A 12,679-nucleotide genomic window follows, 5' to 3' on the forward strand; every position below is an offset into this window, starting at 1 on the left:
GGCCAACTGCTCACACTGATCTTTCCCTTAAGGGAAGTTTTTCCTCTCGCCCTGTGTCCTCTATACCACTTTGAAGATGACCGATTGGTGGTCCAAGGGACTGTTGCCCCTCTGACGCAAACTCAGATTTTGGCAGTACCTGCTGGGCGAGAAACACAGCAGCAGAATGTTGGCACTGAGGAGTTGCTAGGTCCATTCGACGGCAATGGTACCCTCTCGAACCCAAGAGATGGCCACTGCCAGACCAGCAACCCGCAAGCGTGGCAGGGAGGAACAACAGTTCTCTACACCACCTCCTGCGCGACTGCATCTCCGGTGCTGGAGGATTCTGTGGTGGCACGCTGGCGCCATTGAATGCAAGAGAGAGTGGCAAGTGCTACCCCGCTGTGGACAGGCTCTCCGGCTACGGACGTTCCCTCGAAACCAAAAACTTCTTGGACCACCAATGCGGCTGCCTCAACGGGAGGTACCCTTCCCGCAACGCTACCCTGGGAGGCTACGACAGCAAATCCTGCTGACCAAATACAGGCGTGCGACACTTTTTTTAGCAGACTTACAGAGTCCATTCGTGCGGCCTGGCCAGCCCCCGCAATGAGCTGGAAGCACAGGTAACGACCCTGCAGACTGGCATTGCCGAGTTGACCAATCAAAATGAAGATCTGATTGCAACAGCTCGCCAGCAGGATACAGAAATACAAATGCTTCGGGGGGCTAATGCTGCATTTGTGGCTTCTATTCAAGAGGAACTACTTCAATTGAGAACACAGCATAGCCTTGCCTCATACTTAGCCTCGCACCCTGGTGACGTAATGATCAGTATGAATGATCTGGATGCGTTGGCAGTGGAGATGCAACAGGATCTCTGTGTCTTTTTGGACAATCAACTACAGAGCTGGAGCACACGCTTATCTGCTGAGGTGAGAGCATAGCCACCAATACAGCAGGTTGTGGTGCAGCAACCTGAGTCATCCAACACTGACATAGGTAAGAGTGTTGTTCCCGAAGGTTTTGATGTTTCTGATTGGGCGCAAGCTACAGAGGATTGTGTTGAAGCCCAGGCTCATGTATCTCGTTTGCAAAAAATGATTCGTTGATTTCATAAGGAGCGACGCAGGGTCTGTTTTTGGGTGGAGACCTTGGCTCATTCTTTCTCTCTTAGTCTACCCCCTTGCCCTCCATTTTGGTCTGCTCTTAATAGATACCTTTATCGCTATTATCCTTTACATACGCCTCTTGCTCCTTTGCCATAGGCGCCGCAATCTATTTCTCTGCCAACGCAGTTTATTCCTCGGGCTCCTTGGCCGGAACATACTGAGATACATCCACATCTTTTGGATAAGGTCTATCGGGCACATACTGCAGATTTTAGAGGCTTTGGCTACATTGATATGTTCTCTTCACTAGAACAGGTCAAAGAGCAACAACCGGAACCTTTCAACCTGAGGGGCTGAGTGTGGTTTCACGCAATCCACCATGCGTGCCAGGTGTTATGGCATTAGTCGCACATGCGGTTCTGCGGTCCTGTGGAGGTCTGGACATTGCGGATCAGGAGTCATATGGTATGCGGCAGCATGGCGGAAGTTCTTCACAGGATATCATGGGACAGGGGAAGTGTGTGCACCATTCCCCATCTGCGCTGGAGTAGCGGTTATATATGGGGAGCCATACCTGTCTTTTGATGTAACTCACCAATCTCTATGTTATTCATGGCATCTGCTGTTGTAACTCTGTGTCCGGATTACATATAAATGAAGCAAGAGGTGTTTTGTGCCTGTGTACTGTGTACTGTCTTCTATCGTCATTCTATGTGTTGATGTTCACATAATGTAGTTGCGGGTAATCATTCCCATAATGTCTATTGCTCCTGTGTGGGCAATAGCCATTACAGTCCTACCCACAGACGGTGCTTTCAAGGGGCAAGAAGCTTTAGTCACTCCCTTAATCGAGAAATTGAGGCTCCATGTCCAAAGCTATGTAGACAAACTTCTTTATCTCTCCTCTCAAGCATGAGGTAGTAATCCTAGGGGCACCATGGTTTGATTGCATGGCTGCCAATGTTAAATTTCCTTAAAAGAAAATCTACTTTAAGTACATGGAAAAAAAAAAGTGCATAGATGTTAAGGAAATGGGTAACACCATACCCGTTGTACATACACAAGCTTTCAATAAGTCAATAAAGAGATTTATTTCCGTGTCTATGATTTTTGTTAAAGATTCTCAAAATGGACCTAATGCTTTAGCAAAAGAAAATAAAAACAACCACAAGGAATTAGAGTTATCCAATTTTCTCAAGGGGTTTCAAGATGTCTTTATTGTTGATGACATCGCTTGTGAACTACCTCCTAAACGAGGCAATGATGACCATGGAATTGAACTCCTTGCAGGAAGTTCACCGCCTAATAAACCTCCTTATAGAGTTTCTCAAGCTCAACAAGAGGAGATTATGCGGCAAGTGCATGAGTTAGTTTAGAAGGGCATGGTTAGTCCTAGCTCATCTCCATTTTGCTCACCCGTGTTACTAGTGCAAAAGAAAGATGGCACATATCGTATGTGTGTCAACTATAGAGCACTAAATAGGATCACTATCAAAAATAGGTTTCCCGTTCCACGGGTAGAAGACCTATTTGATAAGCTACAAGGGTCCACCTACTTTAGTAGGATTGACCTAAAAAGTGGCTACCATCAAATAAGATAGTTGATCAAGATATTGTAAAGACCGCATTTCGCACTAAGTTTGGTCTTTACAAATACATTGTCATGCCTTTTTGCTTGACCAATGCACCAGCCACACTCAACCACTTGATGGAGAAGCTATTGAGGCCTCACCGAACATTTATTGGAGTGTTCTTTGATGATATTATCATCTACTCTAATTCACTAGATGAACACAAGCAACACCTCCAGGTAGTATTTCAAGTCTTAAGAGAGAAATAAACTTTATGTTAATCAAAAGAAAAGTGAGTTTTTCTTACAAGAGATTCAGTATTTAGGTCACATTATCTCTCAAGATGGCATCCAAATGGATCCATCAAAGTTAGAGGTAATAAAAGGATGGCCTCAACCAAGGAATCTTCATGAACTAAGAAGCTTTATAGGTATGTGTGCATACTATAGACACTTCATAGAAAAGTTCTCACAAATCGTGGGACCATTACATGACCTAACAAAGAAAAACGTTAGGTATACATGGTCTGCCAAGGAGAACAATGCTTTTGAAAAGCTTATCTCTCAACCTGTGCTTACACTGCCGGATCTCTCAAAGCCATTTGAGGTCCAATGTGACGCTTATGGTGATTGCCTTGGAGATGTTTTGCTCCAAGGCAATCACAGAAAGGCACACCATAGCCTATGAAAGTAGAAGGCTTGACCCTGTTGAGCAAGCTCTAGGCATATATGAAAAGAAACTCCTCGCAGTTCTACATGCCTTAGACTCATGGAAGCACTATTTATTGGGGACTCCTTTCATTCTGCGGGGGACGGATCACCAAAGTCTTAAGTACTTCATGACTCAGACCAAGCTCTCCGACAAATAAATGGGGTGGGAAAATTTCATTTTCATATTGCTCACATTGATGGCAGCATAATCAAGTAGTCGATGCACTCTCAAGACGGCCAAGAGTGAATGCGGTTTCCATAGCAAGTCACAGTGATCTATCTTCTATGATAGATGAGTACGCTATTGATCCCAATTTTAGAGATTTGGTTTCATCCCTTGAACTAGGGAAGAAAGAGGAACCATTTACAATATGGTTACCTTCTCTATGGCAATAGACTATGCGTTACTAACTCACTACGTGAGAAAGTAAAGTATGAATCTCATGCTCCTCCTTATGCGGGGCATAGACAGATTCAGTCTACCCTAAAGAGGATTGAAACATATTTCTATTGGCCTACCATGAAAGCAAACATACAAGAGTATGTTTCTAAATGTGTGGTATGCCAAAAGATGAAGTTTGATAGAGGGAAGCGACCTGGATTTCTTCAACCTGGATTGCTTCAACCTTTGCCAATCCCTAATTCACCATGGGAGAGCATATCCATGGATTTTATCTTTGGATTGACTAAGTCTATCCATGGGAATACGGGAATATGGATGATAGTAGACAGGTTCAGTAAACAACCTAATTTTATACCTGTCAAAAAGACTATCAAAGCCCATCAAATGGCAACCCTCTTCATTTCACAAATCTTCAAGTACCATGGCTTGCCAATGTCCATAGTGTCGGATAGAGATCCTAGAATGACCAGTAATTTTTGGAAGGGTCTCTTTGAGAATTTAGGGACAAGGCTAAACTTCTCTTCGGCCTATCACCCGCAAACGGATGGCCAAAGTGAAATAGCTAACCTAACAATCCTTGATCTACTAAAAGCCTATGTAACGGAACTAGATTAAAGGTCCCAATGGGAGAAGTACTTACCCTTAGTGGAGTATGCCTACAATAACATTGTACATACTTCCACGGAAACGCCCCTTTTGAGGTAATTGAGGGAAGATCAAGAAGTCCCCTACTACTCAAAGTACAGGGGAAGATCTTCGTTGCAGATGAGTATAGCCGAGACCTACAAGAATCTATCCAAGAGATTAAGGATGCTATCTCTATCTCACATCAAAGGCAAAAGGATGTTGCTGATAAGCACAGAAGAGCCCAAGCCTTTAAAGAAAATGACCGGGTCTTACTTAAATTTCCCAAGGCTCGATTAAAGCACACGACGGGCAAGAATCCTAAGGGACACCAAAAGTACTATGCTAAGTTAGAAAAAAGGTACTATGGTCTCTTCTAGATTCTTAGACCAATCAATGAGATGGCCTTAAAGACCCTAAGGCTCATCCCATTAAGACTTCCAAAATTCTAGGGTCAAAGCATGGTTTGGTGGTACAAAAAGTAGTGTCCTTGACACAACATATGCTTGGTGAGTCTTGTGTGTAAAAACCATGGGCATTTTTTTGGAATTGGGGAGGGCAAATAAACTTCTTTTTTAAGTGGACGTTTTTTTAACTTTAGAAGCATGCAATCCTAAGAAGAGGTGGGGGTGACGGCGGGGCCGAGGGGTGGGGTTACAGTTGGGAGCTTTCACCCCAGCACCTCTCTCTCCCTCCCTCCCTCGCACGTCCCTCTCCCTGTGTGTCTCTCTCAGTTTTGAACCTTCTCGCCTTCCTTTCCGCCTCCATAGCCATCGAGATGCTCTCTCTCTCTCTCTATCTCTATCTCTCTCTCTCTGTGTGTGTGTGTGTGTGCAAATGGATAGTAGCGCAGGAGATTACTGTCTTGGTGATGCTCAGGACCTTTCTTTCGATGACATAGAAGGTGATGCTCAGGACCTCTCTTTCAACGAGGTAGAAGGTGATGCACAGCTCCTCTCTATCAAGACGAGATGGAAGGTGACGCATAGTTCCTCCCTTTTGACGAGGTACAAGGTGGCCCAAGCAATGTTCAGCAGATGCACATCAATTCCATTAGCACTAGTATTCCAGCCGGTAATCAGGCTTTTCTTCGTGATTATTGGGCTGCAAAGAAACGCGCATAGAGAAGCAAGGAAAGACATCCTACGTCTGCTCTTGGATTATGGGAAGCCAGGTCAAGAAAGAACATTTGTGCAGCGGTGGCTCGATGTTGGCGCAAGCAAACAGTAGGGATTGCAAAGAATGAGCAGAAGGAAATATTTCGGCAACTCCTGGAACTAAAAATTTTCCTTGCTGCAACCATCAAATTTCAGCAAAGTCGAAGACACTGTTGTATCGGGTGTGCGCAACACTTTGACTCAAATCAAGGTCCCTCATTCAGCAAGTGAACTTTTTGTAAAGAGAATCTCTTTGGCAATGATTCTGAACAATAGTACAAACTCACAATCAGTAAACCAATCCAGAATGGCTAGTATCTTGGGGATCCATCATAGGAATATAGCTGCAGCAAGCTCACGGCTAGATAATAAAGATGAAGATGAATGTGCGCTCCTTGATGCACTGTCGAAGCAAGGGACTTGCCGATACACCGTGTGCGAGCCACAAATGGCTCCAAGCACACAACAAGAATAATCTAGCAAGCTCAAGAGAGCAAAGGGTGTGTCACTCACCGCTCTACGCTCGCCTTCGTGGTTGATTCCTCGCCGCGATGAAGAAGAAGCTGCAGTCGTGCCGTGCTCAACCACTTCGCTGCCGTCGTGCCTTCGTAATACTCGATCGCACACACACTCTCCCTCTCTCTCTCTCTCACATACACACACACACAAGGAGGTGAAGAAGAAGAAGATGGAGATGGAGATGGAGCAAGAGCACTCTTCTATTGCACAAATGAGAGAATGAGTGAATTTTAGGTTTAGTTGGCTTTTATATGAGCTCACCCCATTCACACTTGGGCGCCCATGCTTAGACAACTAATCCCTTGAATGTCCCAGTTAGAGTGCGCCTCTCATCGGCGATCACTCTTACCCTTTTCCTATTGGTTCGACAAGCCCGGTACCCGACTCTACCAAATACATAATACACGTCCGTCGTAGGTGATGGGGTGTCCATGAGCCGTGAGGGTTAACATGCCCCCCTTCCTGATGTAGATTCCGTCCTCGGAAGCTATTGAGTTGAAGCTCGTTCGTCGAGGTGGAAGAGCATTTGAGATGAATGTCCTTAGCCTTCTTCAGTCACTGCAAAATCAAACAACATTGGCACAGTAATTGCATTCTCATAAGTGATTAAAAAGCATATGCAGTTTTAGGTAGACAAATTGATTGGTAAAAGAATTTCAAACAATTTGTCAGCAATGAACATTAAATTGCAATGTAATCAAATGCATAAACAGATGTAAAGGTAAAAAATTAAACAAGTCTGGGGTCGCTAATTTGACGGTCGAAAGGCACTAGAGATCGAATATTAATACCATGGGTAAGCTTCTTAATTTTCTGTGGTCAATTAAGTTGTTTAATCACGAGAGCCAAGTATTCATGTTCGAGGGCTGACTAGAGGCTATATCTAGAAGACCTTGCAGTTAAGCTACCATAAAAGAAATTTCTCATGAAATCATCGCTTGACTGATTACTTTTTCTTTGACCCCCCAAAGTCTTTTCACAGTGATTCAATTTTGATGTGTGTGCTTATTTTGTATGCCTTGGGTTTTTTGCTTTTCAAGTAAAAGCGCCCATACTGGGAACCTCTAGGGCTCTAGTACCATAGGCAATACATGTGAGTGAAGTACCAAATCAAGCTGAGATTTCTCTTCCAGCTTAAGATTTTACAGTGTGGCACTTTGATTTTTTGTTTGTTCATTTTCAGCATTTTAATTTTGTAACTTTGGGGGGTCATATAACACTGATACACCTCCCCAGGCTCATCACACTAGTAAACTCCCTTTATAATACTTAAGCTAAAGGTCAATAGGGTCAAGCCCACTAGAAAGCCCTAGTACATTTCACACAATGCTGCCTAAATCGGATTAAGAACCTAAGTAACCATTAATTATTAGGAAGGAATTCCCCATGGTATTAAGAGAAGATTTCTAACACCTAACTTGGTCAAACTAGTTTGTCGGACTGCTTGATTTTTAAACCTAGACAAGTGATTATGACAAAAAATTACATTGAATTAAATGTTTGATACTAAGCAAATGCGGTGAATATTAGGCTACCAATCACAATTAAAGCTGACAATCATAGATGCAAAAAAGATAAGGAGCAATGCTAATGGACAAGAAACACCTGTTTGTGTCGATGGTCGCGCTTGATTTGAAGAGTGAGTCGAGATAAAGATTCCATGAAGGTCCAAATCCTACCAATAGCAACACGCTCCTGTACACACTAGGAAACAAAAGGAATACCTCCAGGAGGCACATTAGTGGAAAAAGGTACCAACACTTATTGAACACAACAAAAAACATAAGGAACCCTAACCTAATTATTTGCACTCCCCCTAGAGAGTCAAGGGAATAGGATATTGTAGAGGTTGGGGGGAAACCCTAAGGCTAAACCCCTATCTTCGTCGTCGAGATAAACAAAGTCATCATCCATGAGACCATATGTGCCATCCGTGTAGTCGTGTAAATTTTCTTCTTCATCATAGGTGCCCATGTTTACTAAGAAGGTCACTAGACGCCTATAGTCATCTTGGTCAAAAGGGTAGGCTTGTGCAATGGGAGAAACGCTCTCTACTAAGTATGGATCAGACGTGGTCAAGAGACGTATCAACCATTCTAACTCCTCAAAATTCCTCTCACATGCTAGCGTACCTATCAAATCCCATTCACATGCAAGCACTGGAAAGACCATGTGAAATATTCCATCTAGAGTCTCCACACGAATGGTACCTTGCGGAGTAATTTCACACACTCGATATGGTCCCTTACCAGCGTATTTCAATTTCTTGTTTTCATTACGTACCCCGTACATAAGAACTTTATCACCAACCTTGATGTCTTTATCCTTTAAATGGCTATCAAACCACTTCTTTCTCCTATCCTTCTCCACTAGAGCATTTCGCATAGCTAATTTCCTTTCTTCATCTAGCCTTTCCAGGATATATAATCGCTCCACTAAGGGGTTACCATCCCAACCTTCTTGAGAAGCTACTTGAAGACTAGGAATGACAAACTCCCATGGCATAACTGCTTCTTGGCCATACACCATCTTAAACGGTGTGCAATTAATAACAACTTTATACGCAGTACGATAAGCCCATAAAGCTGATGTAAACTTTAGGTCCCAATCAGTGCGATGAGCCTCGACTGTCTTTGTCAAAATGGAGATGAGAGTTTTGTTGGTACTCTCAGCTTGGCCATTTGCTTGGGGATAATAGGGTGTAGACTTGTGGTGAGATATCATGAAGTTTGATGTGAGTTCTTTTATTACTTCATTTATAAAATGAGTTCCATTGTCACTCACAAGTTCCATTGTCACTCCAAAACGTGTGATAATGTTCTCAAAGAGGAACTTAGCTGTTGTTTTTGCATCCGCCTTTCGTGTTGCTTTTGCTTCAGCCCATTTGGTTACATAGTCGGTAGCGACAATGATATATCGTGATTGCGTGTTACGTGCAGCCGGACTAATCGGTCCTACAAAGTCTAAGCCCCACTTTTCAAATGGTTGGGTTACCTTGATGGGATGTAGAGGCATCCTATCCCTTCTTTGTGGCTTGTTGAAGCGTTGGCATTCATCACATCCCTTTGCAAAAAGTGATGCATCCTTAAACAGAGTGGGACACCAATAGCCTGACTGTAAGATCTTTCGGGCAGTCAACTTTCCTAAAAAGTGACCACCAGCTACGCCCATGTGTGCCTCTTGTAGAATATATAAATACTCATCCTCGCGGGCACAGCGTCTAAGAACATCATCTTTTCCTCTCTTATAGAGAGTTCCAGCCAGTAAGCAATAGGATTCGCATTCCTTGATTAATTTTCAAGCTATATCTTTTCACAGTTCTTTGGGTGGAAAACCATTAACTAAGAAGTTAACAATCTTTTCACTCCATTCAGGCGTTGTCTCAACAATGAACAAAGGAGTATCAGGCAATTCATCATCAACCCCCGTAGGAGCTTCGCCATTAGGGGTACGAGATAAATGATCCGCTATGACATGTTTCCTCCCAGGCCTCACAACAACGGTGAAGTCAAACTCAAGAAGAATTAACAACCATCGTGTAATTCGACCTGTGGAACACGGCTTGTTTACCAAATATAGCAATGCTTGATGATCAACATAAAACACAAACTTGGTAGCAAGAAGGTAATAGCAAAATTTCTTTACTGCGTAAATCATAGCTAGGCCTTCGCGCTCTGTAGTAGTGTAGTTCATCTCGGCATCATTTAATTGGCGACTTGCAAAGCTAATAGGGTAGTCCAATTTATGTTCTCCTGGTTGAGTTAGAACACACCCAATAGCAAAATTTGATGCATCAATATGCACATGAAAAGGTACATTCCAATCAGGTGTTCGCAGGATTGGAGCACTTGTTAGGGCCTTCTTTAATAACTCATAAGATTGATGACATTCTTCCGTCCAGTGAAACTCGATAAGAAGCTTGTACAATGGAAGCGCTATCTCGGCAAAGTTTAAAATAAATCTTCGATAATAACCAACATGGCCCATAAATCTTTGAACTCCTTTATAGTTCGTAGGTGGTGGCAAATCGGCAATGGCTTTAATCTTACTCTCATCTGTGGATATCCCGTTCTTGGACACTATATGCCCTAGAATGACTCCATGCTTAACCCAAAATTGGCATTTGAAAGGGTTCAATGAGATGCGATAAAATCTGCACCTTTCAAATATTTTTCGTAGATATAACAAATGCTTCTCCCAAGAAGAATAAACAAAAAGGTCGTCTAGAAAAGCTTCACAAAACTCCCTTAGAAATTCTTTAAACGTAGTGTTTATTAATCGTTGGAATGTAGCAGGGGCATTCGTTAAGCGAAAAGCCATAACACGAAATGCAAACACTGCAAACTCTGTGATAAAAGCAGTTTTAGCTTGGTCCTCTAATGCAATTGTGATTTGATTGTAACCAGAGTACCCATCTAAAAAGCTATAAGCTTCCTTGTCCGCAACTCTTTCAAGCACATATTCTGAATATGGCAAGGGATAATGATCTCTCCTAGTGGTTGCATTAACTTTCTTGAGGTCCACGCACACTCTTAGTTTCCCATTCTTTTTTGGCACAATGACTATTGGAGAAACCCATTCTGAGTGCTCAATAGGGTATATGAATCCACATTGGATAAGTTTTTCAATCTCCTCTTGTACAATTTTGGCGTACTTAGGATTCATTGGATAGGGTCGTTGCTGGACGGGTTTAGCAGTGTTGATCATGGGAATTGTATGTTGCACCACAGAAGGTGGAACGCCCTTCATGTCATGATATGTCCAAGCAAAGATATCCTTGTATTCCTTGAGGAGCTCCTTAAGTACAACCTCTTCAGTTTCGGTAAGGTCTTGAGCAATAAAGACTGGTTTAGAGTCCTCACCTGGTTCTGCTAATTCTATCTCTTTAACTACCGCTGGACCATCATAGACTCCACTGCTTCCATTGGTAGGTATTCGTTGGACTTTGGCATACACAACCTTTCGCTCCCCCGTGGTATAAGATTTAAAATGTTCAGGAGCCGTATGTAAGTCAGCAGGCTCTTGTCCTGACGGAGACCTTTTTTTTAGTTCTGCCTCCTTTTGTTGTTGTGCTAACTCTCGGTTTTGACGTCTTCTTATAGTTCGACTCAATTTCGGCTCTGTAACCTCCAATTGAGCGAGGTCAATGGGTCGCGGGCTGCACCACATGACACTCTGGAGATGTTCACCCCAATTGTCTACTAGCTTTTGATGAGCATCACATGACCCTAGATAGCTAAGCCATTCTGCAGTAGATCTTTCCTTGTTTATCCTAGCTCTCACATTTGCTCGATATCGTCGTCTCTTATATGACCTTTGTTTCTTGTTAAGGTTTTGATTTTGGTAAATGTTTGAACTCGACTCGCTTGATAGGTCTTCGCTTGTATCTTCTTCACTCTCATATAAATTACCATAGATGGTCGTACTAGACCTTGAGTGTTCAGTTTCTATACTTGGCTCACTCGATGTTTCCTCAGGTTCTGAATCCATTTCTCCCTGAGATTCCGTTTCTGATGTGTATTGGCCTGAAGCCTTTGAGAAATCATCGGTTTCACTCTCAGGTAGGTGTGCCTCTTTCTTATCATTGGATGTTACATGCGCTACACCTAACATGTTTACTGGTGCAATGTGTGGTATCTCTTCCCCATCTGGTGTTACCCAAGTTGTTCCTCTAGCTCCCCATGTATCTATAGTTGCCTCTAGGTGTACCCAATCGACATTGTCTGACTCAGCCATTCCAGGTAGGATATCCATATAAGGAGAGTTCTTCCCAATATCCGTGTCTTCGTTACACGTGTAACAATACTGTAATGGAGCTGAGTGAATTGTTGTGTCTGATCGATTATCAATGATGAATTTATTTCCTAGAGGATGCGTTCGACCACTTAAAAGATCAACTTGAATGACAGAGTCTTGGAACTGTAAGTAGACGTGGTTTTTGGACCAGTCATGCACCATTTTTGCTTCCCTCATGAATGGACGCCCTAAGATCATCTCAAATGACATAGGATGCTTGGAAAAATCCATAACAATGAAAGTTTGCCTTACCTTGTGTCCCAAGACCTTGATTCTGAGATCCTTTAGCATTCCAATAGGCGTAACAATAGATCCATTAGCCATTTTTACCACTACGCTTGTGGCTTCAAGGTGAGGTCGCCCCATAGACTCCCAACAACTCTTTGTCACCATGCTGACTCCCGCACCACCGTCAAGGACCCCCTTTACAGTTAATCCTTTAGTAGTGATTGGCAGAGTAGCATTAGATTCATCACCTTCAAAGTATTGCCCCAACTTGTTAACGGGTACTTCAATTACAGATTCATGTCCCGCTAGGTCATATGGTGGTGCTAAATGTTCCTCATCATTCATTACCGAGTCAGGTTTGTTGATATGTGCAAACTGTGGTAATCCGGCCTGTAATTCTCCATTGAGGAAGGCTCGAAGAGCTGAGACTAGCTCGGGGTCTTTATATAGTTTGGACATGATGGTGGTTCTAACTTTTGAAGACATGAAATCCATCAATTTGGCAACATTCAATGGCATCTTGTGGGACGTAGGACCCTGACAAGAGAACGGTGAAGATGGAATCTCCACTTCCTCA

Source organism: Adiantum capillus-veneris, chromosome 4 (genome assembly GCF_014529385.1).
Source record: "Adiantum capillus-veneris isolate H3 chromosome 4, ASM1452938v2, whole genome shotgun sequence".
In the NCBI taxonomy this organism is placed as follows: domain Eukaryota; kingdom Viridiplantae; phylum Streptophyta; class Polypodiopsida; order Polypodiales; family Pteridaceae; genus Adiantum; species Adiantum capillus-veneris.